At 44.9% G+C, this 22,320-nt stretch overlaps 60 pseudogenes; all 60 read left to right on the forward strand.

The window, feature by feature from the left end:
* Positions 1-69: 69 nt before the first annotated feature.
* LOC140089456 (5S ribosomal RNA) lies at positions 70-188 on the forward strand (annotated as a pseudogene).
* Positions 189-258: 70 nt separating this feature from the next.
* Positions 259-377, forward strand: LOC140079648 (5S ribosomal RNA; annotated as a pseudogene).
* A 259-nt stretch (positions 378-636) lies between these two features.
* On the forward strand, positions 637-755 carry LOC140087736 (5S ribosomal RNA; annotated as a pseudogene).
* Positions 756-825: 70 nt separating this feature from the next.
* Positions 826-944, forward strand: LOC140086257 (5S ribosomal RNA; annotated as a pseudogene).
* Positions 945-1,731: 787 nt separating this feature from the next.
* LOC140086782 (5S ribosomal RNA) lies at positions 1,732-1,850 on the forward strand (annotated as a pseudogene).
* Positions 1,851-1,920: 70 nt separating this feature from the next.
* Positions 1,921-2,039, forward strand: LOC140085162 (5S ribosomal RNA; annotated as a pseudogene).
* Positions 2,040-2,490: 451 nt separating this feature from the next.
* On the forward strand, positions 2,491-2,609 carry LOC140093017 (5S ribosomal RNA; annotated as a pseudogene).
* Positions 2,610-3,210: 601 nt separating this feature from the next.
* On the forward strand, positions 3,211-3,329 carry LOC140087738 (5S ribosomal RNA; annotated as a pseudogene).
* Positions 3,330-3,588: 259 nt separating this feature from the next.
* LOC140088188 (5S ribosomal RNA) lies at positions 3,589-3,707 on the forward strand (annotated as a pseudogene).
* Positions 3,708-4,113: 406 nt separating this feature from the next.
* LOC140088617 (5S ribosomal RNA) lies at positions 4,114-4,232 on the forward strand (annotated as a pseudogene).
* A 70-nt stretch (positions 4,233-4,302) lies between these two features.
* Positions 4,303-4,421, forward strand: LOC140089727 (5S ribosomal RNA; annotated as a pseudogene).
* A 70-nt stretch (positions 4,422-4,491) lies between these two features.
* On the forward strand, positions 4,492-4,610 carry LOC140089457 (5S ribosomal RNA; annotated as a pseudogene).
* A 70-nt stretch (positions 4,611-4,680) lies between these two features.
* On the forward strand, positions 4,681-4,799 carry LOC140093161 (5S ribosomal RNA; annotated as a pseudogene).
* Positions 4,800-5,058: 259 nt separating this feature from the next.
* On the forward strand, positions 5,059-5,177 carry LOC140079649 (5S ribosomal RNA; annotated as a pseudogene).
* A 70-nt stretch (positions 5,178-5,247) lies between these two features.
* LOC140098874 (5S ribosomal RNA) lies at positions 5,248-5,366 on the forward strand (annotated as a pseudogene).
* A 405-nt stretch (positions 5,367-5,771) lies between these two features.
* On the forward strand, positions 5,772-5,890 carry LOC140087739 (5S ribosomal RNA; annotated as a pseudogene).
* Positions 5,891-5,960: 70 nt separating this feature from the next.
* LOC140086258 (5S ribosomal RNA) lies at positions 5,961-6,079 on the forward strand (annotated as a pseudogene).
* A 217-nt stretch (positions 6,080-6,296) lies between these two features.
* On the forward strand, positions 6,297-6,415 carry LOC140084885 (5S ribosomal RNA; annotated as a pseudogene).
* Positions 6,416-7,010: 595 nt separating this feature from the next.
* LOC140079650 (5S ribosomal RNA) lies at positions 7,011-7,129 on the forward strand (annotated as a pseudogene).
* A 70-nt stretch (positions 7,130-7,199) lies between these two features.
* LOC140093018 (5S ribosomal RNA) lies at positions 7,200-7,318 on the forward strand (annotated as a pseudogene).
* Positions 7,319-7,766: 448 nt separating this feature from the next.
* On the forward strand, positions 7,767-7,885 carry LOC140098876 (5S ribosomal RNA; annotated as a pseudogene).
* Positions 7,886-8,144: 259 nt separating this feature from the next.
* Positions 8,145-8,263, forward strand: LOC140079652 (5S ribosomal RNA; annotated as a pseudogene).
* Positions 8,264-8,857: 594 nt separating this feature from the next.
* On the forward strand, positions 8,858-8,976 carry LOC140088618 (5S ribosomal RNA; annotated as a pseudogene).
* Positions 8,977-9,046: 70 nt separating this feature from the next.
* Positions 9,047-9,165, forward strand: LOC140093762 (5S ribosomal RNA; annotated as a pseudogene).
* Positions 9,166-9,235: 70 nt separating this feature from the next.
* LOC140093162 (5S ribosomal RNA) lies at positions 9,236-9,354 on the forward strand (annotated as a pseudogene).
* Positions 9,355-9,613: 259 nt separating this feature from the next.
* LOC140079653 (5S ribosomal RNA) lies at positions 9,614-9,732 on the forward strand (annotated as a pseudogene).
* Positions 9,733-9,802: 70 nt separating this feature from the next.
* On the forward strand, positions 9,803-9,921 carry LOC140098877 (5S ribosomal RNA; annotated as a pseudogene).
* Positions 9,922-10,326: 405 nt separating this feature from the next.
* LOC140087740 (5S ribosomal RNA) lies at positions 10,327-10,445 on the forward strand (annotated as a pseudogene).
* A 70-nt stretch (positions 10,446-10,515) lies between these two features.
* On the forward strand, positions 10,516-10,634 carry LOC140086259 (5S ribosomal RNA; annotated as a pseudogene).
* A 217-nt stretch (positions 10,635-10,851) lies between these two features.
* Positions 10,852-10,970, forward strand: LOC140084886 (5S ribosomal RNA; annotated as a pseudogene).
* A 594-nt stretch (positions 10,971-11,564) lies between these two features.
* On the forward strand, positions 11,565-11,683 carry LOC140088619 (5S ribosomal RNA; annotated as a pseudogene).
* Positions 11,684-11,753: 70 nt separating this feature from the next.
* Positions 11,754-11,872, forward strand: LOC140094598 (5S ribosomal RNA; annotated as a pseudogene).
* Positions 11,873-11,942: 70 nt separating this feature from the next.
* Positions 11,943-12,061, forward strand: LOC140093163 (5S ribosomal RNA; annotated as a pseudogene).
* Positions 12,062-12,320: 259 nt separating this feature from the next.
* LOC140079654 (5S ribosomal RNA) lies at positions 12,321-12,439 on the forward strand (annotated as a pseudogene).
* A 70-nt stretch (positions 12,440-12,509) lies between these two features.
* LOC140098878 (5S ribosomal RNA) lies at positions 12,510-12,628 on the forward strand (annotated as a pseudogene).
* A 217-nt stretch (positions 12,629-12,845) lies between these two features.
* Positions 12,846-12,964, forward strand: LOC140099552 (5S ribosomal RNA; annotated as a pseudogene).
* Positions 12,965-13,222: 258 nt separating this feature from the next.
* Positions 13,223-13,341, forward strand: LOC140087742 (5S ribosomal RNA; annotated as a pseudogene).
* Positions 13,342-13,411: 70 nt separating this feature from the next.
* On the forward strand, positions 13,412-13,530 carry LOC140086260 (5S ribosomal RNA; annotated as a pseudogene).
* Positions 13,531-14,317: 787 nt separating this feature from the next.
* LOC140098419 (5S ribosomal RNA) lies at positions 14,318-14,436 on the forward strand (annotated as a pseudogene).
* A 70-nt stretch (positions 14,437-14,506) lies between these two features.
* LOC140084834 (5S ribosomal RNA) lies at positions 14,507-14,625 on the forward strand (annotated as a pseudogene).
* Positions 14,626-15,076: 451 nt separating this feature from the next.
* LOC140093019 (5S ribosomal RNA) lies at positions 15,077-15,195 on the forward strand (annotated as a pseudogene).
* Positions 15,196-15,266: 71 nt separating this feature from the next.
* LOC140084007 (5S ribosomal RNA) lies at positions 15,267-15,385 on the forward strand (annotated as a pseudogene).
* Positions 15,386-15,643: 258 nt separating this feature from the next.
* On the forward strand, positions 15,644-15,762 carry LOC140098881 (5S ribosomal RNA; annotated as a pseudogene).
* A 259-nt stretch (positions 15,763-16,021) lies between these two features.
* On the forward strand, positions 16,022-16,140 carry LOC140098882 (5S ribosomal RNA; annotated as a pseudogene).
* Positions 16,141-16,357: 217 nt separating this feature from the next.
* On the forward strand, positions 16,358-16,476 carry LOC140099564 (5S ribosomal RNA; annotated as a pseudogene).
* Positions 16,477-16,734: 258 nt separating this feature from the next.
* On the forward strand, positions 16,735-16,853 carry LOC140087743 (5S ribosomal RNA; annotated as a pseudogene).
* Positions 16,854-16,923: 70 nt separating this feature from the next.
* LOC140086261 (5S ribosomal RNA) lies at positions 16,924-17,042 on the forward strand (annotated as a pseudogene).
* A 595-nt stretch (positions 17,043-17,637) lies between these two features.
* On the forward strand, positions 17,638-17,759 carry LOC140097824 (5S ribosomal RNA; annotated as a pseudogene).
* A 70-nt stretch (positions 17,760-17,829) lies between these two features.
* On the forward strand, positions 17,830-17,948 carry LOC140098420 (5S ribosomal RNA; annotated as a pseudogene).
* A 70-nt stretch (positions 17,949-18,018) lies between these two features.
* Positions 18,019-18,137, forward strand: LOC140084835 (5S ribosomal RNA; annotated as a pseudogene).
* A 787-nt stretch (positions 18,138-18,924) lies between these two features.
* Positions 18,925-19,043, forward strand: LOC140093020 (5S ribosomal RNA; annotated as a pseudogene).
* A 71-nt stretch (positions 19,044-19,114) lies between these two features.
* Positions 19,115-19,233, forward strand: LOC140084008 (5S ribosomal RNA; annotated as a pseudogene).
* A 258-nt stretch (positions 19,234-19,491) lies between these two features.
* On the forward strand, positions 19,492-19,610 carry LOC140098884 (5S ribosomal RNA; annotated as a pseudogene).
* Positions 19,611-20,058: 448 nt separating this feature from the next.
* Positions 20,059-20,177, forward strand: LOC140079655 (5S ribosomal RNA; annotated as a pseudogene).
* Positions 20,178-20,247: 70 nt separating this feature from the next.
* On the forward strand, positions 20,248-20,366 carry LOC140098885 (5S ribosomal RNA; annotated as a pseudogene).
* A 451-nt stretch (positions 20,367-20,817) lies between these two features.
* On the forward strand, positions 20,818-20,936 carry LOC140093021 (5S ribosomal RNA; annotated as a pseudogene).
* A 71-nt stretch (positions 20,937-21,007) lies between these two features.
* LOC140084009 (5S ribosomal RNA) lies at positions 21,008-21,126 on the forward strand (annotated as a pseudogene).
* Positions 21,127-21,384: 258 nt separating this feature from the next.
* On the forward strand, positions 21,385-21,503 carry LOC140098886 (5S ribosomal RNA; annotated as a pseudogene).
* A 448-nt stretch (positions 21,504-21,951) lies between these two features.
* LOC140087940 (5S ribosomal RNA) lies at positions 21,952-22,070 on the forward strand (annotated as a pseudogene).
* A 70-nt stretch (positions 22,071-22,140) lies between these two features.
* LOC140099577 (5S ribosomal RNA) lies at positions 22,141-22,259 on the forward strand (annotated as a pseudogene).
* Positions 22,260-22,320: the final 61 nt, after the last annotated feature.

Consider the following 22,320-nt stretch of genomic DNA (forward strand, 5'->3'; position numbering starts at 1 on the left):
TTTTGAACCTGAAAATTGTTAGTTTCTCTGTCAAAGATGGTAAAAGAAGGTTCAAATTGAACAGCTGCTGTCAACGGCCATATTAAGCTGAATGTGCCTGCTCTCGTCAGATCGCAGCAGCAATGCAGCTTAAGGTTTGGCAAGTACCAGCATGGGAGACTGGCTGGGAATCCCAAGTTCTGTTGACCTTTTTGAACCTGAAAATTGTGTTAGTTTCTCTATGAGATAGTAAAAGAAGGTTCAAATTGAACAGCTGCTGTCAACGGCCATTCTAAGCTGAATGTGCCTGCTCTCGTCAGATCGCAGCAGCAATGCAGCTTAAGGCTTGGCAAGTACCAGCATGGGAGACTGGCTGGGAATCCCAAGTTCTGTTGACCTTTTTGAACCTGAAAATTGTGTTAGTTTCTCTATGAGATAGTAAAAGAAGGTTCAAATTGAACAGCTGCTGTCAACGGCCCTTCTAAGCTGAATGTGTGTGCTCTTGTCAGATCGCAGCAGCAATGCAGCTTAAGGCTTGGCAAGTACCAGCATGGGAGACTGGCAGGGAATCTCAAGTTCCATTGACCTTTTTGAACCTGAAAATTGTGTTAGTTTCTCTATGAGATAGTAAAAGAAGGTTCAAATTGAACAGCTGCTGTCAACGGCCATTCTAAGCTGAATGTGCCTGCTCTCGTCAGATCGCAGCAGCAATGCAGCTTAAGGCTTGGCAAGTACCAGCATGGGAGACTGGCTGGGAATCCCATGTTCTGTTGACCTTTTTGAACCTGAAAATTGTTAGTTTCTCTGTCAAAGATGGTAAAAGAAGGTTCAAATTGAACAGCTGCTGTCAACGGCCATTCTAAGCTGAATGTGCCTGCTCTCGTCAGATCGCAGCAGCAATGCAGCTTAAGGTTTGGCAAGTACCAGCATGGGAGACTGGCTGGGAATCCCAAGTTCCGTTGACCTTTTTGAACCTGAAAATTGTGTTAGTTTCTCTATGAGATAGTAAAAGAAGGTTCAAATTGAACAGCTGCTGTCAACGCCCATTCTAAGCTAAGGCTTGGCAAGTACCAGCATGGGAGACTGGCTGGGAATCCCAAGTTCCATTGACCTTTTTGAACCTGAAAATTGAGTTAGTTTCTCTATGAGATAGTAAAAGAAGGTTCAAATTGAACAGCTGCTGTCAACGGCCATTCTAAGCTGAATGTGCATGCTCTTGTCAGATCGCAGCAGCAATGCAGCTTAAGGCTTGGCAAGTACCAGCATGGGAGACTAGCTGGGAATCCCAAGTTCCATTGACCTTTTTGAACCTGAAAATTGTGTTAGTTTCTCTATGAGATAGTAAAAGAAGGTTCAAATTGAACAGCTGCTGTCAACAGCCATTCTAAGCTGAATGTGCATGCTCTGGTCAGATCGCAGCAGCAATGCAGCTTAAGGCTTTGCAAGTACCAGCATGGGAGACTGGCTGGGAATCCCAAGTTCTGTTGACATTTTTGAACCTGAAAATCGTGTTAGTTTCTCTATGAGATAGTAAAAGAAGGTTCAAATTGAACAACTGCTGTCAACGGCCATTCTACTAAGCTTAATGTGCCTGCTCTCGTCAGATCGCAGAAGCAATGCAGCTTAAGGCTTGGCAAGTACCAGCATGGGAGACTGGCTGGGAGTCCCAAGTTCCGTTGACCTTTTTGAACCTGAAAATTGTGTTAGTTTCTCTATGAGATAGTAAAAGAAGGTTCAAATTGAACAGCTGCTGTCAACGGCCATTCTAAGCTGAATGTGCCTGCTCTCGTCAGATCGCAGCAGCAATGCAGCTTAAGGCTTGGCAAGTACCAGCATGGGAGACTGGCTGGGAATCCTAAGTTCTGTTGACCTTTTTGAACCTGAAAATTGTGTTAGTTTCTCTATGAGGTAGTAAAATAAGGTTCAAATTGAACAGTTGCTGTCAACGGCCATTCTAAGCTGAATGTGCCTGCTCTCGTCAGATCGCAGCAGCAATGCAGCTTAAGGCTTGGCAAGTACCAGCATGGGAGACTAGCTGGGAATCCCAAGTTCCGTTGACCTTTTTGAACCTGAAAATTGTGTTAGTTTCTCTATGAGATAGTAAAAGAAGGTTCAAATTGAACAGCTGCTGTCAACAGCCATTCTAAGCTGAATGTGCATGCTCTGGTCAGATCGCAGCAGCAATGCAGCTTAAGGCTTTGCAAGTACCAGCATGGGAGACTGGCTGGGAATCCCAAGTTCTGTTGACATTTTTGAACCTGAAAATCGTGTTAGTTTCTCTATGAGATAGTAAAAGAAGGTTCAAATTGAACAACTGCTGTCAACGGCCATTCTACTAAGCTTAATGTGCCTGCTCTCGTCAGATCGCAGCAGCAATGCAGCTTAAGGCTTGGCAAGTACCAGCATGGGAGACTGGCTGGGAGTCCCAAGTTCCGTTGACCTTTTTGAACCTGAAAATTGTGTTAGTTTCTCTATGAGATAGTAAAAGAAGGTTCAAATTGAACAGCTGCTGTCAACGGCCATTCTAAGCTGAATGTGCCTGCTCTCGTCAGATCGCAGCAGCAATGCAGCTTAAGGCTTGGCAAGTACCAGCATGGGAGACTGGCTGGGAATCATAAGTTCCGTTGACCTTTTTTTAACCTGAAAATTGTGTTAGTTTCTCTATGAGATAGTAAAAGAAGGTTCAAATTGAACAGCTGCTGTCAACGGCCATTCTAAGCTGAATGCGCCTGCTCTCGTCAGATCGCAGCAGCAATGCAGCTTAAGGCTTGGCAAGTACCAGCATGGGAGACTGGCTGGGAATCCCAAGTTCCATTGACTTTTTGAACCTGAAAATTGTGTTAGTTTCTCTATGAGATAGTAAAAGAAGGTTCAAATTGAACAGCTGCTGTCAACTGCCATTCTAAGCTGAATGTGCATGCTCTTGTCAGATCGCAGCAGCGTTGCAGCTTAAGGCTTGGCAAGTACCAGCATGGGAGTCTGGCTGGGAATCCCAAGTTCTCTTGACCTTTTTGAACCTGACAATTGTGTTAGTTTCTCTATGAGATAGTAAAACAAAGTAGAAATTAGGCAGCTGCTGTCAGATCGCAGCAGCGTTGCAGCTTAAGGCTTGGCAAGTACCAGCATGGGAGACTGCCTGGGAATCCCAAGTTCTGTTGACCTTTTTGAACCTGAAAATTGTGTTAGTTTCTCTATGAGATAGTAAAAGAAAGTAGAAATTAGGCAGCTGCTGTCAACGGCCATTCTAAGCTGAATGTGCCTGCTCTCGTCAGATCGCAGCAGCAATGCAGCTTAAGGCTTGGCAAGTACCAGCATGGGAGACTGGCTGGGAATCCCATGTTCTGTTGACCTTTTTGAACCTGAAAATTGTTAGTTTCTCTGTCAAAGATGGTAAAAGAAGGTTCAAATTGAACAGCTGCTGTCAACGGCCATTCTCAGCTGAATGTGCCTGCTCTCGTCAGATCGCAGCAGCAATGCAGCTTAAGGCTTGGCAAAAACCAGCATGGGAGACTGGCTGGGAATCCCAAGTTCTGTTGACCTTTTTGAACCTGAAAATTGTGTTAGTTTCTCTATGAGATAGTAAAAGAAGGTTCAAATTGAACAGCTGCTGTCAACGGCCATTCTAAGCTGAATGTGCCTGCTCTCGTCAGATCGCAGCAGCAATGCAGCTTAAGGCTTGGCAAGTACAAGCATGGGAGACTGGCTGGGAATCCCAAGTTCTGTTGACCTTTTTGAACCTGAAAATTGTGTTAGTTTCTCTATGAGATAGTAAAAGAAGGTTCAAATTGAACAGCTGCTGTCAACGCCCATTCTAAGCTAAGGCTTGGCAAGTACCAGCATGGGAGACTGGCTGGGAATCCCAAGTTCCATTGACCTTTTTGAACCTGAAAATTGAGTTAGTTTCTCTATGAGATAGTAAAAGAAGGTTCAAATTGAACAGCTGCTGTCAACGGCCATTCTAAGCTGAATGTGCATGCTCTTGTCAGATCGCAGCAGCGTTGCAGCTTAAGGCTTGGCAAGTACCAGCATGGGAGACTGGCTGGGAATCCCAAGTTCTGTTGACCTTTTTGAACCTGAAAATTGTGTTAGTTTCTCTATGAGATAGTAAAAGAAAGTAGAAATTAGGCAGCTGCTGTCAACGGCCATTCTAAGCTGAATGTGCCTGCTCTCGTCAGATCGCAGCAGCAATGCAGCTTAAGGCTTGGCAAGTACCAGCATGGGAGACTGGCTGGGAATCCCACGTTCCGTTGACCTTTTTGAACCTGAAAATTGTTAGTTTCTCTGTCAAAGATGGTAAAAGAAGGTTCAAATTGAACAGCTGCTGTCAACGGCCATATTAAGCTGAATGTGCCTGCTCTCGTCAGATCGCAGCAGCAATGCAGCTTAAGGCTTGGCAAGTACCAGCATGGGAGACTGGCTGGGAATCCCACGTTCCGTTGACCTTTTTGAACCTGAAAATTGTTAGTTTCTCTGTCAAAGATGGTAAAAGAAGGTTCAAATTGAACAGCTGCTGTCAACGGCCATATTAAGCTGAATGTGCCTGCTCTCGTCAGATCGCAGCAGCAATGCAGCTTAAGGTTTGGCAAGTACCAGCATGGGAGACTGGCTGGGAATCCCAAGTTCTGTTGACCTTTTTGAACCTGAAAATTGTGTTAGTTTCTCTATGAGATAGTAAAAGAAGGTTCAAATTGAACAGCTGCTGTCAACGCCCATTCTAAGCTGAATGTGCCTGCTCTCGTCAGATCGCAGCAGCAATGCAGCTTAAGGCTTGGCAAGTACCAGCATGGGAGACTGGCTGGGAATCCCAAGTTCTGTTGACCTTTTTGAACCTGAAAATTGTGTTAGTTTCTCTATGAGATAGTAAAAGAAGGTTCAAATTGAACAGCTGCTGTCAACGGCCCTTCTAAGCTGAATGTGTGTGCTCTTGTCAGATCGCAGCAGCAATGCAGCTTAAGGCTTGGCAAGTACCAGCATGGGAGACTGGCAGGGAATCCCAAGTTCCATTGACCTTTTTGAACCTGAAAATTGTGTTAGTTTCTCTATGAGATAGTAAAAGAAGGTTCAAATTGAACAGCTGCTGTCAACGGCCATTCTAAGCTGAATGTGCCTGCTCTCGTCAGATCGCAGCAGCAATGCAGCTTAAGGCTTGGCAAGTACCAGCATGGGAGACTGGCTGGGAATCCCAAGTTCTGTTGACCTTTTTGAACCTGAAAATTGTATTAGTTTCTCTATGAGATAGTAAAAGAAGGTTCAAATTGAACAGCTGCTGTCAACGGCCATTCTAAGCTGAATGTGCCTGCTCTCGTCAGATCGCAGCAGCAATGCAGCTTAAGGCTTGGCAAGTACCAGCATGGGAGACTGGCTGGGAATCCCAAGTTCCGTTGACCTTTTTGAACCTGAAAATTGTGTTAGTTTCTCTATGAGATAGTAAAAGAAGGTTCAAATTGAACAGCTGCTGTCAACGCCCATTCTAAGCTAAGGCTTGGCAAGTACCAGCATGGGAGACTGGCTGGGAATCCCAAGTTCCGTTGACCTTTTTGAACCTGAAAATGTGTTAGTTTCTCTATGAGATAGTAAAAGAAGGTTCAAATTGAACAGCTGCTGTCAACGGCCATTCTAAGCTGAATGTGCATGCTCTTGTCAGATCGCAGCAGCGTTGCAGCTTAAGGCTTGGCAAGTACCAGCATGGGAGACTGCCTGGGAATCCCAAGTTCTGTTGACCTTTTTGAACCTGAAAATTGTGTTAGTTTCTCTATGAGATAGTAAAAGAAAGTAGAAATTAGGCAGCTGCTGTCAACGGCCATTCTAAGCTGAATGTGCCTGCTCTCGTCAGATCGCAGCAGCAATGCAGCTTAAGGCTTGGCAAGTACCAGCATGGGAGACTGGCTGGGAATCCCATGTTCTGTTGACCTTTTTGAACCTGAAAATTGTTAGTTTCTCTGTCAAAGATGGTAAAAGAAGGTTCAAATTGAACAGCTGCTGTCAACGGCCATTCTAAGCTGAATGTGCCTGCTCTCGTCAGATCGCAGCAGCAATGCAGCTTAAGGTTTGGCAAGTACCAGCATGGGAGACTGGCTGGGAATCCCAAGTTCCGTTGACCTTTTTGAACCTGAAAATTGTGTTAGTTTCTCTATGAGATAGTAAAAGAAGGTTCAAATTGAACAGCTGCTGTCAACGCCCATTCTAAGCTAAGGCTTGGCAAGTACCAGCATGGGAGACTGGCTGGGAATCCCAAGTTCCATTGACCTTTTTGAACCTGAAAATTGAGTTAGTTTCTCTATGAGATAGTAAAAGAAGGTTCAAATTGAACAGCTGCTGTCAACGGCCATTCTAAGCTGAATGTGCCTGCTCTCGTCAGAACGCAGCAGCAATGCAGCTTAAGGTTTGGCAAGTACCAGCATGGGAGACTGGCTGGGAATCCCAAGTTCTGTTGACCTTTTTGAACCTGAAAATTGTGTTAGTTTCTCTATGAGATAGTAAAAGAAGGTTCAAATTGAACAGCTGCTGTCAACGCCCATTCTAAGCTAAGGCTTGGCAAGTACCAGCATGGGAGACTGGCTGGGAATCCCAAGTTCCATTGACCTTTTTGAACCTGAAAATTGAGTTAGTTTCTCTATGAGATAGTAAAAGAAGGTTCAAATTGAACAGCTGCTGTCAACGGCCATTCTAAGCTGAATGTGCATGCTCTTGTCAGATCGCAGCAGCGTTGCAGCTTAAGGCTTGGCAAGTACCAGCATGAGAGACTGGCTGGGAATCCCAAGTTCTGTTGACCTTTTTGAACCTGAAAATTGTGTTAGTTTCTCTATGAGATAGTAAAAGAAAGTAGAAATTAGGCAGCTGCTGTCAACGGCCCTTCTAAGCTGAATGTGTGTGCTCTTGTCAGATCGCAGCAGCAATGCAGCTTAAGGCTTGGCAAGTACCAGCATGGGAGACTGGCAGGGAATCCCAAGTTCCATTGACCTTTTTGAACCTGAAAATTGTGTTAGTTTCTCTATGAGATAGTAAAAGAAGGTTCAAATTGAACAGCTGCTGTCAACGGCCATTCTAAGCTGAATGTGCCTGCTCTCGTCAGATCGCAGCAGCAATGCAGCTTAAGGCTTGGCAAGTACCAGCATGGGAGACTGGCTGGGAATCCCAAGTTCTGTTGACCTTTTTGAACCTGAAAATTGTGTTAGTTTCTCTATGAGATAGTAAAAGAAGGTTCAAATTGAACAGCTGCTGTCAACGGCCATTCTAAGCTGAATGTGCCTGCTCTCGTCAGATCGCAGCAGCAATGCAGCTTAAGGCTTGGCAAGTACCAGCATGGGAGACTGGCTGGGAATCATAAGTTCCGTTGACCTTTTTTTAACCTGAAAATTGTGTTAGTTTCTCTATGAGATAGTAAAAGAAGGTTCAAATTGAACAGCTGCTGTCAACGGCCATTCTAAGCTGAATGCGCCTGCTCTCGTCAGATCGCAGCAGCAATGCAGCTTAAGGCTTGGCAAGTACCAGCATGGGAGACTGGCTGGGAATCCCAAGTTCCATTGACTTTTTGAACCTGAAAATTGTGTTAGTTTCTCTATGAGATAGTAAAAGAAGGTTCAAATTGAACAGCTGCTGTCAACTGCCATTCTAAGCTGAATGTGCATGCTCTCGTCAGATCGCAGCAGCGTTGCAGCTTAAGGCTTGGCAAGTACCAGCATGGGAGTCTGGCTGGGAATCCCAAGTTCTCTTGACCTTTTTGAACCTGACAATTGTGTTAGTTTCTCTATGAGATAGTAAAACAAAGTAGAAATTAGGCAGCTGCTGTCAACGGCCATTCTAAGCTGAATGTGCCTGCTCTCGTCAGATCGCAGCAGCAATGCAGCTTAAGGCTTGGCAAGTACCAGCATGGGAGACTGGCTGGGAATCCCAAGTTCCGTTGACCTTTTTGAACCTGAAAATTGTTAGTTTCTCTGTCAAAGATGGTAAAAGAAGGTTCAAATTGAACAGCTGCTGTCAACGGCCATTCTCAGCTGAATGTGCCTGCTCTCGTCAGATCGCAGCAGCAATGCAGCTTAAGGCTTGGCAAAAACCAGCATGGGAGACTGGCTGGGAATCCCAAGTTCTGTTGACCTTTTTGAACCTGAAAATTGTGTTAGTTTCTCTATGAGATAGTAAAAGAAGGTTCAAATTGAACAGCTGCTGTCAACGGCCATTCTAAGCTGAATGTGCCTGCTCTCGTCAGATCGCAGCAGCAATGCAGCTTAAGGCTTGGCAAGTACCAGCATGGGAGACTGGCTGGGAATCCCAAGTTCTGTTGACCTTTTTGAACCTGAAAATTGTGTTAGTTTCTCTATGAGATAGTAAAAGAAGGTTCAAATTGAACAGCTGCTGTCAACGCCCATTCTAAGCTAAGGCTTGGCAAGTACCAGCATGGGAGACTGGCTGGGAATCCCAAGTTCCATTGACCTTTTTGAACCTGAAAATTGAGTTAGTTTCTCTATGAGATAGTAAAAGAAGGTTCAAATTGAACAGCTGCTGTCAACGGCCATTCTAAGCTGAATGTGCATGCTCTTGTCAGATCGCAGCAGCGTTGCAGCTTAAGGCTTGGCAAGTACCAGCATGGGAGACTGGCTGGGAATCCCAAGTTCCGTTGACCTTTTTGAACCTGAAAATGTGTTAGTTTCTCTATGAGATAGTAAAAGAAGGTTCAAATTGAACAGCTGCTGTCAACGGCCATTCTAAGCTGAATGTGCATGCTCTTGTCAGATCGCAGCAGCGTTGCAGCTTAAGGCTTGGCAAGTACCAGCATGGGAGACTGGCTGGGAATCCCAAGTTCTGTTGACCTTTTTGAACCTGAAAATTGTGTTAGTTTCTCTATGAGATAGTAAAAGAAAGTAGAAATTAGGCAGCTGCTGTCAACGGCCATTCTAAGCTGAATGTGCCTGCTCTCGTCAGATCGCAGCAGCAATGCAGCTTAAGGCTTGGCAAGTACCAGCATGGGAGACTGGCTGGGAATCCCACGTTCCGTTGACCTTTTTGAACCTGAAAATTGTTAGTTTCTCTGTCAAAGATGGTAAAAGAAGGTTCAAATTGAACAGCTGCTGTCAACGGCCATATTAAGCTGAATGTGCCTGCTCTCTTCAGATCGCAGCAGCAATGCAGCTTAAGGTTTGGCAAGTACCAGCATGGGAGACTGGCTGGGAATCCCAAGTTCTGTTGACCTTTTTGAACCTGAAAATTGTGTTAGTTTCTCTATGAGATAGTAAAAGAAGGTTCAAATTGAACAGCTGCTGTCAACGCCCATTCTAAGCTGAATGTGCCTGCTCTCGTCAGATCGCAGCAGCAATGCAGCTTAAGGCTTGGCAAGTACCAGCATGGGAGACTGGCTGGGAATCCCAAGTTCTGTTGACCTTTTTGAACCTGAAAATTGTGTTAGTTTCTCTATGAGATAGTAAAAGAAGGTTCAAATTGAACAGCTGCTGTCAACGGCCCTTCTAAGCTGAATGTGTGTGCTCTTGTCAGATCGCAGCAGCAATGCAGCTTAAGGCTTGGCAAGTACCAGCATGGGAGACTGGCAGGGAATCCCAAGTTCCATTGACCTTTTTGAACCTGAAAATTGTGTTAGTTTCTCTATGAGATAGTAAAAGAAGGTTCAAATTGAACAGCTGCTGTCAACGGCCATTCTAAGCTGAATGTGCCTGCTCTCGTCAGATCGCAGCAGCAATGCAGCTTAAGGCTTGGCAAGTACCAGCATGGGAGACTGGCTGGGAATCCCAAGTTCTGTTGACCTTTTTGAACCTGAAAATTGTATTAGTTTCTCTATGAGATAGTAAAAGAAGGTTCAAATTGAACAGCTGCTGTCAACGGCCATTCTAAGCTGAATGTGCCTGCTCTCGTCAGATCGCAGCAGCAATGCAGCTTAAGGCTTGGCAAGTACCAGCATGGGAGACTGGCTGGGAATCCCAAGTTCCGTTGACCTTTTTGAACCTGAAAATTGTGTTAGTTTCTCTATGAGATAGTAAAAGAAGGTTCAAATTGAACAGCTGCTGTCAACGCCCATTCTAAGCTAAGGCTTGGCAAGTACCAGCATGGGAGACTGGCTGGGAATCCCAAGTTCCGTTGACCTTTTTGAACCTGAAAATGTGTTAGTTTCTCTATGAGATAGTAAAAGAAGGTTCAAATTGAACAGCTGCTGTCAACGGCCATTCTAAGCTGAATGTGCATGCTCTTGTCAGATCGCAGCAGCGTTGCAGCTTAAGGCTTGGCAAGTACCAGCATGGGAGACTGCCTGGGAATCCCAAGTTCTGTTGACCTTTTTGAACCTGAAAATTGTGTTAGTTTCTCTATGAGATAGTAAAAGAAAGTAGAAATTAGGCAGCTGCTGTCAACGGCCATTCTAAGCTGAATGTGCCTGCTCTCGTCAGATCGCAGCAGCAATGCAGCTTAAGGCTTGGCAAGTACCAGCATGGGAGACTGGCTGGGAATCCCATGTTCTGTTGACCTTTTTGAACCTGAAAATTGTTAGTTTCTCTGTCAAAGATGGTAAAAGAAGGTTCAAATTGAACAGCTGCTGTCAACGGCCATTCTAAGCTGAATGTGCCTGCTCTCGTCAGATCGCAGCAGCAATGCAGCTTAAGGTTTGGCAAGTACCAGCATGGGAGACTGGCTGGGAATCCCAAGTTCCGTTGACCTTTTTGAACCTGAAAATTGTGTTAGTTTCTCTATGAGATAGTAAAAGAAGGTTCAAATTGAACAGCTGCTGTCAACGCCCATTCTAAGCTAAGGCTTGGCAAGTACCAGCATGGGAGACTGGCTGGGAATCCCAAGTTCCATTGACCTTTTTGAACCTGAAAATTGAGTTAGTTTCTCTATGAGATAGTAAAAGAAGGTTCAAATTGAACAGCTGCTGTCAACGGCCATTCTAAGCTGAATGTGCCTGCTCTCGTCAGAACGCAGCAGCAATGCAGCTTAAGGTTTGGCAAGTACCAGCATGGGAGACTGGCTGGGAATCCCAAGTTCTGTTGACCTTTTTGAACCTGAAAATTGTGTTAGTTTCTCTATGAGATAGTAAAAGAAGGTTCAAATTGAACAGCTGCTGTCAACGCCCATTCTAAGCTAAGGCTTGGCAAGTACCAGCATGGGAGACTGGCTGGGAATCCCAAGTTCCATTGACCTTTTTGAACCTGAAAATTGAGTTAGTTTCTCTATGAGATAGTAAAAGAAGGTTCAAATTGAACAGCTGCTGTCAACGGCCATTCTAAGCTGAATGTGCATGCTCTTGTCAGATCGCAGCAGCGTTGCAGCTTAAGGCTTGGCAAGTACCAGCATGGGAGACTGGCTGGGAATCCCAAGTTCCGTTGACCTTTTTGAACCTGAAAATGTGTTAGTTTCTCTATGAGATAGTAAAAGAAGGTTCAAATTGAACAGCTGCTGTCAACGGCCATTCTAAGCTGAATGTGCATGCTCTTGTCAGATCGCAGCAGCGTTGCAGCTTAAGGCTTGGCAAGTACCAGCATGAGAGACTGGCTGGGAATCCCAAGTTCTGTTGACCTTTTTGAACCTGAAAATTGTGTTAGTTTCTCTATGAGATAGTAAAAGAAAGTAGAAATTAGGCAGCTGCTGTCAACGGCCATTCTAAGCTGAATGTGCCTGCTCTCGTCAGATCGCAGCAGCAATGCAGCTTAAGGCTTGGCAAGTACCAGCATGGGAGACTGGCTGGGAATCCCACGTTCCGTTGACCTTTTTGAACCTGAAAATTGTTAGTTTCTCTGTCAAAGATGGTAAAAGAAGGTTCAAATTGAACAGCTGCTGTCAACGGCCATATTAAGCTGAATGTGCCTGCTCTCGTCAGATCGCAGCAGCAATGCAGCTTAAGGTTTGGCAAGTACCAGCATGGGAGACTGGCTGGGAATCCCAAGTTTTGTTGACCTTTTTGAACCTGAAAATTGTGTTAGTTTCTCTATGAGATAGTAAAAGAAGGTTCAAATTGAACAGCTGCTGTCAACGCCCATTCTAAGCTGAATGTGCCTGCTCTCGTCAGATCGCAGCAGCAATGCAGCTTAAGGCTTGGCAAGTACCAGCATGGGAGACTGGCTGGGAATCCCAAGTTCTGTTGACCTTTTTGAACCTGAAAATTGTGTTAGTTTCTCTATGAGATAGTAAAAGAAGGTTCAAATTGAACAGCTGCTGTCAACGGCCCTTCTAAGCTGAATGTGTGTGCTCTTGTCAGATCGCAGCAGCAATGCAGCTTAAGGCTTGGCAAGTACCAGCATGGGAGACTGGCAGGGAATCCCAAGTTCCATTGACCTTTTTGAACCTGAAAATTGTGTTAGTTTCTCTATGAGATAGTAAAAGAAGGTTCAAATTGAACAGCTGCTGTCAACGGCCATTCTAAGCTGAATGTGCCTGCTCTCGTCAGATCGCAGCAGCAATGCAGCTTAAGGCTTGGCAAGTACCAGCATGGGAGACTGGCTGGGAATCCCAAGTTCTGTTGACCTTTTTGAACCTGAAAATTGTATTAGTTTCTCTATGAGATAGTAAAAGAAGGTTCAAATTGAACAGCTGCTGTCAACGGCCATTCTAAGCTGAATGTGCCTGCTCTCGTCAGATCGCAGCAGCAATGCAGCTTAAGGCTTGGCAAGTACCAGCATGGGAGACTGGCTGGGAATCCCAAGTTCCGTTGACCTTTTTGAACCTGAAAATTGTGTTAGTTTCTCTATGAGATAGTAAAAGAAGGTTCAAATTGAACAGCTGCTGTCAACGCCCATTCTAAGCTAAGGCTTGGCAAGTACCAGCATGGGAGACTGGCTGGGAATCCCAAGTTCCATTGACCTTTTTGAACCTGAAAATTGAGTTAGTTTCTCTATGAGATAGTAAAAGAAGGTTCAAATTGAACAGCTGCTGTCAACGGCCATTCTAAGCTGAATGTGCCTGCTCTCATCAGATCGCAGCAGCAATGCAGCTTAAGGCTTGGCAAGTACCAGCATGGGAGACTGGCTGGGAATCCCAAGTTCCGTTGACCTTTTTGAACCTGAAAATGTGTTAGTTTCTCTATGAGATAGTAAAAGAAGGTTCAAATTGAACAGCTGCTGTCAACGGCCATTCTAAGCTGAATGTGCATGCTCTTGTCAGATCGCAGCAGCGTTGCAGCTTAAGGCTTGGCAAGTACCAGCATGGGAGACTGCCTGGGAATCCCAAGTTCTGTTGACCTTTTTGAACCTGAAAATTGTGTTAGTTTCTCTATGAGATAGTAAAAGAAAGTAGAAATTAGGCAGCTGCTGTCAACGGCCATTCTAAGCTGAATGTGCCTGCTCTCGTCAGATCGCAGCAGCAATGCAGCTTAAGGCTTGGCAAGTACCAGCATGGGAGACTGGCTGGGAATCCCATGTTCTGTTGACCTTTTTGAACCTGAAAATTGTTAGTTTCTCTGTCAAAGATGGTAAAAGAAGGTTCAAATTGAACAGCTGCTGTCAACGGCCATTCTAAGCTGAATGTGCCTGCTCTCGTCAGATCGCAGCAGCAATGCAGCTTAAGGTTTGGCAAGTACCAGCATGGGAGACTGGCTGGGAATCCCAAGTTCCGTTGACCTTTTTGAACCTGAAAATTGTGTTAGTTTCTCTATGAGATAGTAAAAGAAGGTTCAAATTGAACAGCTGCTGTCAACGCCCATTCTAAGCTAAGGCTTGGCAAGTACCAGCATGGGAGACTGGCTGGGAATCCCAAGTTCCATTGACCTTTTTGAACCTGAAAATTGAGTTAGTTTCTCTATGAGATAGTAAAAGAAGGTTCAAATTGAACAGCTGCTGTCAACGGCCATTCTAAGCTGAATGTGCATGCTCTTGTCAGATCGCAGCAGCAATGCAGCTTAAGGCTTGGCAAGTACCAGCATGGGAGACTAGCTGGGAATCCCAAGTTCCATTGACCTTTTTGAACCTGAAAATTGTGTTAGTTTCTCTATGAGATAGTAAAAGAAGGTTCAAATTGAACAGCTGCTGTCAACAGCCATTCTAAGCTGAATGTGCATGCTCTGGTCAGATCGCAGCAGCAATGCAGCTTAAGGCTTTGCAAGTACCAGCATGGGAGACTGGCTGGGAATCCCAAGTTCTGTTGACATTTTTGAACCTGAAAATCGTGTTAGTTTCTCTATGAGATAGTAAAAGAAGGTTCAAATTGAACAACTGCTGTCAACGGCCATTCTACTAAGCTTAATGTGCCTGCTCTCGTCAGATCGCAGAAGCAATGCAGCTTAAGGCTTGGCAAGTACCAGCATGGGAGACTGGCTGGGAGTCCCAAGTTCCGTTGACCTTTTTGAACCTGAAAATTGTGTTAGTTTCTCTATGAGATAGTAAAAGAAGGTTCAAATTGAACAGCTGCTGTCAACGGCCATTCTAAGCTGAATGTGCCTGCTCTCGTCAGATCGCAGCAGCAATGCAGCTTAAGGCTTGGCAAGTACCAGCATGGGAGACTGGCTGGGATACCTAAGTTCTGTTGACCTTTTTGAACCTGAAAATTGTGTTAGTTTCTCTATGAGGTAGTAAAATAAGGTTCAAATTGAACAGTTGCTGTCAACGGCCATTCTAAGCTGAATGTGCCTGCTCTCGTCAGATCGCAGCAGCAATGCAGCTTAAGGCTTGGCAAGTACCAGCATGGGAGACTAGCTTGGAATCCCAAGTTCCGTTGACCTTTTTGAACCTGAAAATTGTGTTAGTTTCTCTATGAGATAGTAAAAGAAGGTTCAAATTGAACAGCTGCTGTCAACAGCCATTCTAAGCTGAATGTGCATGCTCTGGTCAGATCGCAGCAGCAATGCAGCTTAAGGCTTTGCAAGTACCAGCATGGGAGACTGGCTGGGAATCCCAAGTTCTGTTGACATTTTTGAACCTGAAAATCGTGTTAGTTTCTCTATGAGATAGTAAAAGAAGGTTCAAATTGAACAACTGCTGTCAACGGCCATTCTACTAAGCTTAATGTGCCTGCTCTCGTCAGATCGCAGCAGCAATGCAGCTTAAGGCTTGGCAAGTACCAGCATGGGAGACTGGCTGGGAGTCCCAAGTTCCGTTGACCTTTTTGAACCTGAAAATTGTGTTAGTTTCTCTATGAGATAGTAAAAGAAGGTTCAAATTGAACAGCTGCTGTCAACGGCCATTCTAAGCTGAATGTGCCTGCTCTCGTCAGATCGCAGCAGCAATGCAGCTTAAGGCTTGGCAAGTACCAGCATGGGAGACTGGCTGGGAATCATAAGTTCCGTTGACCTTTTTTTAACCTGAAAATTGTGTTAGTTTCTCTATGAGATAGTAAAAGAAGGTTCAAATTGAACAGCTGCTGTCAACGGCCATTCTAAGCTGAATGCGCCTGCTCTCGTCAGATCGCAGCAGCAATGCAGCTTAAGGCTTGGCAAGTACCAGCATGGGAGACTGGCTGGGAATCCCAAGTTCCATTGACTTTTTGAACCTGAAAATTGTGTTAGTTTCTCTATGAGATAGTAAAAGAAGGTTCAAATTGAACAGCTGCTGTCAACTGCCATTCTAAGCTGAATGTGCATGCTCTTGTCAGATCGCAGCAGCGTTGCAGCTTAAGGCTTGGCAAGTACCAGCATGGGAGTCTGGCTGGGAATCCCAAGTTCTCTTGACCTTTTTGAACCTGACAATTGTGTTAGTTTCTCTATGAGATAGTAAAACAAAGTAGAAATTAGGCAGCTGCTGTCAACGGCCATTCTAAGCTGAATGTGCCTGCTCTCGTCAGATCGCAGCAGCAATGCAGCTTAAGGCTTGGCAAGTACCAGCATGGGAGACTGGCTGGGAATCCCAAGTTCCGTTGACCTTTTTGAACCTGAAAATTGTTAGTTTCTCTGTCAAAGATGGTAAAAGAAGGTTCAAATTGAACAGCTGCTGTCAACGGCCATTCTCAGCTGAATGTGCCTGCTCTCGTCAGATCGCAGCAGCAATGCAGCTTAAGGCTTGGCAAAAACCAGCATGGGAGACTGGCTGGGAATCCCAAGTTCTGTTGACCTTTTTGAACCTGAAAATTGTGTTAGTTTCTCTATGAGATAGTAAAAGAAGGTTCAAATTGAACAGCTGCTGTCAACGGCCATTCTAAGCTGAATGTGCCTGCTCTCGTCAGATCGCAGCAGCAATGCAGCTTAAGGCTTGGCAAGTACCAGCATGGGAGACTGGCTGGGAATCCCAAGTTCCGTTGACCTTTTTGAACCTGAAAATTGTGTTAGTTTCTCTATGAGATAGTAAAAGAAGGTTCAAATTGAACAGCTGCTGTCAACGCCCATTCTAAGCTAAGGCTTGGCAAGTACCAGCATGGGAGACTGGCTGGGAATCCCAAGTTCCATTGACCTTTTTGAACCTGAAAATTGAGTTAGTTTCTCTATGAGATAGTAAAAGAAGGTTCAAATTGAACAGCTGCTGTCAACGGCCATTCTAAGCTGAATGTGCCTGCTCTCATCAGATCGCAGCAGCAATGCAGCTTAAGGCTTGGCAAGTACCAGCATGGGAGACTGGCTGGGAATCCCAAGTTCCGTTGACCTTTTTGAACCTGAAAATGTGTTAGTTTCTCTATGAGATAGTAAAAGAAGGTTCAAATTGAACAGCTGCTGTCAACGGCCATTCTAAGCTGAATGTGCATGCTCTTGTCAGATCGCAGCAGCGTTGCAGCTTAAGGCTTGGCAAGTACCAGCATGGGAGACTGCCTGGGAATCCCAAGTTCTGTTGACCTTTTTGAACCTGAAAATTGTGTTAGTTTCTCTATGAGATAGTAAAAGAAAGTAGAAATTAGGCAGCTGCTGTCAACGGCCATTCTAAGCTGAATGTGCCTGCTCTCGTCAGATCGCAGCAGCAATGCAGCTTAAGGCTTGGCAAGTACCAGCATGGGAGACTGGCTGGGAATCCCATGTTCTGTTGACCTTTTTGAACCTGAAAATTGTTAGTTTCTCTGTCAAAGATGGTAAAAGAAGGTTCAAATTGAACAGCTGCTGTCAACGGCCATTCTAAGCTGAATGTGCCTGCTCTCGTCAGATCGCAGCAGCAATGCAGCTTAAGGTTTGGCAAGTACCAGCATGGGAGACTGGCTGGGAATCCCAAGTTCCGTTGACCTTTTTGAACCTGAAAATTGTGTTAGTTTCTCTATGAGATAGTAAAAGAAGGTTCAAATTGAACAGCTGCTGTCAACGCCCATTCTAAGCTAAGGCTTGGCAAGTACCAGCATGGGAGACTGGCTGGGAATCCCAAGTTCCATTGACCTTTTTGAACCTGAAAATTGAGTTAGTTTCTCTATGAGATAGTAAAAGAAGGTTCAAATTGAACAGCTGCTGTCAACGGCCATTCTAAGCTGAATGTGCATGCTCTTGTCAGATCGCAGCAGCAATGCAGCTTAAGGCTTGGCAAGTACCAGCATGGGAGACTAGCTGGGAATCCCAAGTTCCATTGACCTTTTTGAACCTGAAAATTGTGTTAGTTTCTCTATGAGATAGTAAAAGAAGGTTCAAATTGAACAGCTGCTGTCAACAGCCATTCTAAGCTGAATGTGCATGCTCTGGTCAGATCGCAGCAGCAATGCAGCTTAAGGCTTTGCAAGTACCAGCATGGGAGACTGGCTGGGAATCCCAAGTTCTGTTGACATTTTTGAACCTGAAAATCGTGTTAGTTTCTCTATGAGATAGTAAAAGAAGGTTCAAATTGAACAACTGCTGTCAACGGCCATTCTACTAAGCTTAATGTGCCTGCTCTCGTCAGATCGCAGAAGCAATGCAGCTTAAGGCTTGGCAAGTACCAGCATGGGAGACTGGCTGGGAGTCCCAAGTTCCGTTGACCTTTTTGAACCTGAAAATTGTGTTAGTTTCTCTATGAGATAGTAAAAGAAGGTTCAAATTGAACAGCTGCTGTCAACGGCCATTCTAAGCTGAATGTGCCTGCTCTCGTCAGATCGCAGCAGCAATGCAGCTTAAGGCTTGGCAAGTACCAGCATGGGAGACTGGCTGGGATACCTAAGTTCTGTTGACCTTTTTGAACCTGAAAATTGTGTTAGTTTCTCTATGAGGTAGTAAAATAAGGTTCAAATTGAACAGTTGCTGTCAACGGCCATTCTAAGCTGAATGTGCCTGCTCTCGTCAGATCGCAGCAGCAATGCAGCTTAAGGCTTGGCAAGTACCAGCATGGGAGACTAGCTTGGAATCCCAAGTTCCGTTGACCTTTTTGAACCTGAAAATTGTGTTAGTTTCTCTATGAGATAGTAAAAGAAGGTTCAAATTGAACAGCTGCTGTCAACAGCCATTCTAAGCTGAATGTGCATGCTCTGGTCAGATCGCAGCAGCAATGCAGCTTAAGGCTTTGCAAGTACCAGCATGGGAGACTGGCTGGGAATCCCAAGTTCTGTTGACCTTTTTGAACCTGAAAATTGTGTTAGTTTCTCTATGAGATAGTAAAAGAAGGTTCAAATTGAACAGCTGCTGTCAACGCCCATTCTAAGCTAAGGCTTGGCAAGTACCAGCATGGGAGACTAGCTTGGAATCCCAAGTTCCGTTGACCTTTTTGAACCTGAAAATTGTGTTAGTTTCTCTATGAGATAGTAAAAGAAGGTTCAAATTGAACAGCTGCTGTCAACAGCCATTCTAAGCTGAATGTGCATGCTCTGGTCAGATCGCAGCAGCAATGCAGCTTAAGGCTTTGCAAGTACCAGCATGGGAGACTGGCTGGGAATCCCAAGTTCTGTTGACATTTTTGAACCTGAAAATCGTGTTAGTTTCTCTATGAGATAGTAAAAGAAGGTTCAAATTGAACAACTGCTGTCAACGGCCATTCTACTAAGCTTAATGTGCCTGCTCTCGTCAGATCGCAGCAGCAATGCAGCTTAAGGCTTGGCAAGTACCAGCATGGGAGACTGGCTGGGAGTCCCAAGTTCCGTTGACCTTTTTGAACCTGAAAATTGTGTTAGTTTCTCTATGAGATAGTAAAAGAAGGTTCAAATTGAACAGCTGCTGTCAACGGCCATTCTAAGCTGAATGTGCCTGCTCTCGTCAGATCGCAGCAGCAATGCAGCTTAAGGCTTGGCAAGTACCAGCATGGGAGACTGGCTGGGAATCATAAGTTCCGTTGACCTTTTTTTAACCTGAAAATTGTGTTAGTTTCTCTATGAGATAGTAAAAGAAGGTTCAAATTGAACAGCTGCTGTCAACGGCCATTCTAAGCTGAATGCGCCTGCTCTCGTCAGATCGCAGCAGCAATGCAGCTTAAGGCTTGGCAAGTACCAGCATGGGAGACTGGCTGGGAATCCCAAGTTCCATTGACTTTTTGAACCTGAAAATTGTGTTAGTTTCTCTATGAGATAGTAAAAGAAGGTTCAAATTGAACAGCTGCTGTCAACTGCCATTCTAAGCTGAATGTGCATGCTCTTGTCAGATCGCAGCAGCGTTGCAGCTTAAGGCTTGGCAAGTACCAGCATGGGAGTCTGGCTGGGAATCCCAAGTTCTCTTGACCTTTTTGAACCTGACAATTGTGTTAGTTTCTCTATGAGATAGTAAAACAAAGTAGAAATTAGGCAGCTGCTGTCAACGGCCATTCTAAGCTGAATGTGCCTGCTCTCGTCAGATCGCAGCAGCAATGCAGCTTAAGGCTTGGCAAGTACCAGCATGGGAGACTGGCTGGGAATCCCAAGTTCCGTTGACCTTTTTGAACCTGAAAATTGTTAGTTTCTCTGTCAAAGATGGTAAAAGAAGGTTCAAATTGAACAGCTGCTGTCAACGGCCATTCTCAGCTGAATGTGCCTGCTCTCGTCAGATCGCAGCAGCAATGCAGCTTAAGGCTTGGCAAAAACCAGCATGGGAGACTGGCTGGGAATCCCAAGTTCTGTTGACCTTTTTGAACCTGAAAATTGTGTTAGTTTCTCTATGAGATAGTAAAAGAAGGTTCAAATTGAACAGCTGCTGTCAACGGCCCTTCTAAGCTGAATGTGTGTGCTCTTGTCAGATCGCAGCAGCAATGCAGCTTAAGGCTTGGCAAGTACCAGCATGGGAGACTGGCAGGGAATCCCAAGTTCCATTGACCTTTTTGAACCTGAAAATTGTGTTAGTTTCTCTATGAGATAGTAAAAGAAGGTTCAAATTGAACAGCTGCTGTCAACGGCCATTCTAAGCTGAATGTGCCTGCTCTCGTCAGATCGCAGCAGCAATGCAGCTTAAGGCTTGGCAAGTACCAGCATGGGAGACTGGCTGGGAATCCCAAGTTCTGTTGACCTTTTTGAACCTGAAAATTGTATTAGTTTCTCTATGAGATAGTAAAAGAAGGTTCAAATTGAACAGCTGCTGTCAACGGCCATTCTAAGCTGAATGTGCCTGCTCTCGTCAGATCGCAGCAGCAATGCAGCTTAAGGCTTGGCAAGTACCAGCATGGGAGACTGGCTGGGAATCCCAAGTTCCGTTGACCTTTTTGAACCTGAAAATTGTGTTAGTTTCTCTATGAGATAGTAAAAGAAGGTTCAAATTGAACAGCTGCTGTCAACAGCCATTCTAAGCTGAATGTGCATGCTCTGGTCAGATCGCAGCAGCAATGCAGCTTAAGGCTTTGCAAGTACCAGCATGGGAGACTGGCTGGGAATCCCAAGTTCTGTTGACATTTTTGAACCTGAAAATCGTGTTAGTTTCTCTATGAGATAGTAAAAGAAGGTTCAAATTGAACAACTGCTGCCAACGGCCATTCTACTAAGCTTAATGTGCCTGCTCTCGTCAGATCGCAGCAGCAATGCAGCTTAAGGCTTGGCAAGTACCAGCATGGGAGACTGGCTGGGAGTCCCAAGTTCCGTTGACCTTTTTGAACCTGAAAATTGTGTTAGTTTCTCTATGAGATAGTAAAAGAAGGTTCAAATTGAACAGCTGCTGTCAACGGCCATTCTAAGCTGAATGTGCCTGCTCTCGTCAGATCGCAGCAGCAATGCAGCTTAAGGCTTGGCAAGTACCAGCATGGGAGACTGGCTGGGAATCATAAGTTCCGTTGACCTTTTTTTAACCTGAAAATTGTGTTAGTTTCTCTATGAGATAGTAAAAGAAGGTTCAAATTGAACAGCTGCTGTCAACGGCCATTCTAAGCTGAATGCGCCTGCTCTCGTCAGATCGCAGCAGCAATGCAGCTTAAGGCTTGGCAAGTACCAGCATGGGAGACTGGCTGGGAATCCCAAGTTCCATTGACTTTTTGAACCTGAAAATTGTGTTAGTTTCTCTATGAGATAGTAAAAGAAGGTTCAAATTGAACAGCTGCTGTCAACTGCCATTCTAAGCTGAATGTGCATGCTCTTGTCAGATCGCAGCAGCGTTGCAGCTTAAGGCTTGGCAAGTACCAGCATGGGAGTCTGGCTGGGAATCCCAAGTTCTCTTGACCTTTTTGAACCTGACAATTGTGTTAGTTTCTCTATGAGATAGTAAAACAAAGTAGAAATTAGGCAGCTGCTGTCAACGGCCATTCTAAGCTGAATGTGCCTGCTCTCGTCAGATCGCAGCAGCAATGCAGCTTAAGGCTTGGCAAGTACCAGCATGGGAGACTGGCTGGGAATCCCAAGTTCCGTTGACCTTTTTGAACCTGAAAATTGTTAGTTTCTCTGTCAAAGATGGTAAAAGAAGGTTCAAATTGAACAGCTGCTGTCAACGGCCATTCTCAGCTGAATGTGCCTGCTCTCGTCAGATCGCAGCAGCAATGCAGCTTAAGGCTTGGCAAAAACCAGCATGGGAGACTGGCTGGGAATCCCAAGTTCTGTTGACCTTTTTGAACCTGAAAATTGTGTTAGTTTCTCTATGAGATAGTAAAAGAAGGTTCAAATTGAACAGCTGCTGTCAACGGCCCTTCTAAGCTGAATGTGTGTGCTCTTGTCAGATCGCAGCAGCAATGCAGCTTAAGGCTTGGCAAGTACCAGCATGGGAGACTGGCAGGGAATCCCAAGTTCCATTGACCTTTTTGAACCTGAAAATTGTGTTAGTTTCTCTATGAGATAGTAAAAGAAGGTTCAAATTGAACAGCTGCTGTCAACGGCCATTCTAAGCTGAATGTGCCTGCTCTCGTCAGATCGCAGCAGCAATGCAGCTTAAGGCTTGGCAAGTACCAGCATGGGAGACTGGCTGGGAATCCCAAGTTCCATTGACCTTTTTGAACCTGAAAATTGAGTTAGTTTCTCTATGAGATAGTAAAAGAAGGTTCAAATTGAACAGCTGCTGTCAACGGCCATTCTAAGCTGAATGTGCCTGCTCTCATCAGATCGCAGCAGCAATGCAGCTTAAGGCTTGGCAAGTACCAGCATGGGAGACTGGCTGGGAATCCCAAGTTCCGTTGACCTTTTTGAACCTGAAAATGTGTTAGTTTCTCTATGAGATAGTAAAAGAAGGTTCAAATTGAA

Source organism: Engystomops pustulosus, chromosome 9 (assembly GCF_040894005.1).
Source record: "Engystomops pustulosus chromosome 9, aEngPut4.maternal, whole genome shotgun sequence".
NCBI classification, from domain to species: Eukaryota; Metazoa; Chordata; class Amphibia; order Anura; family Leptodactylidae; genus Engystomops; species Engystomops pustulosus.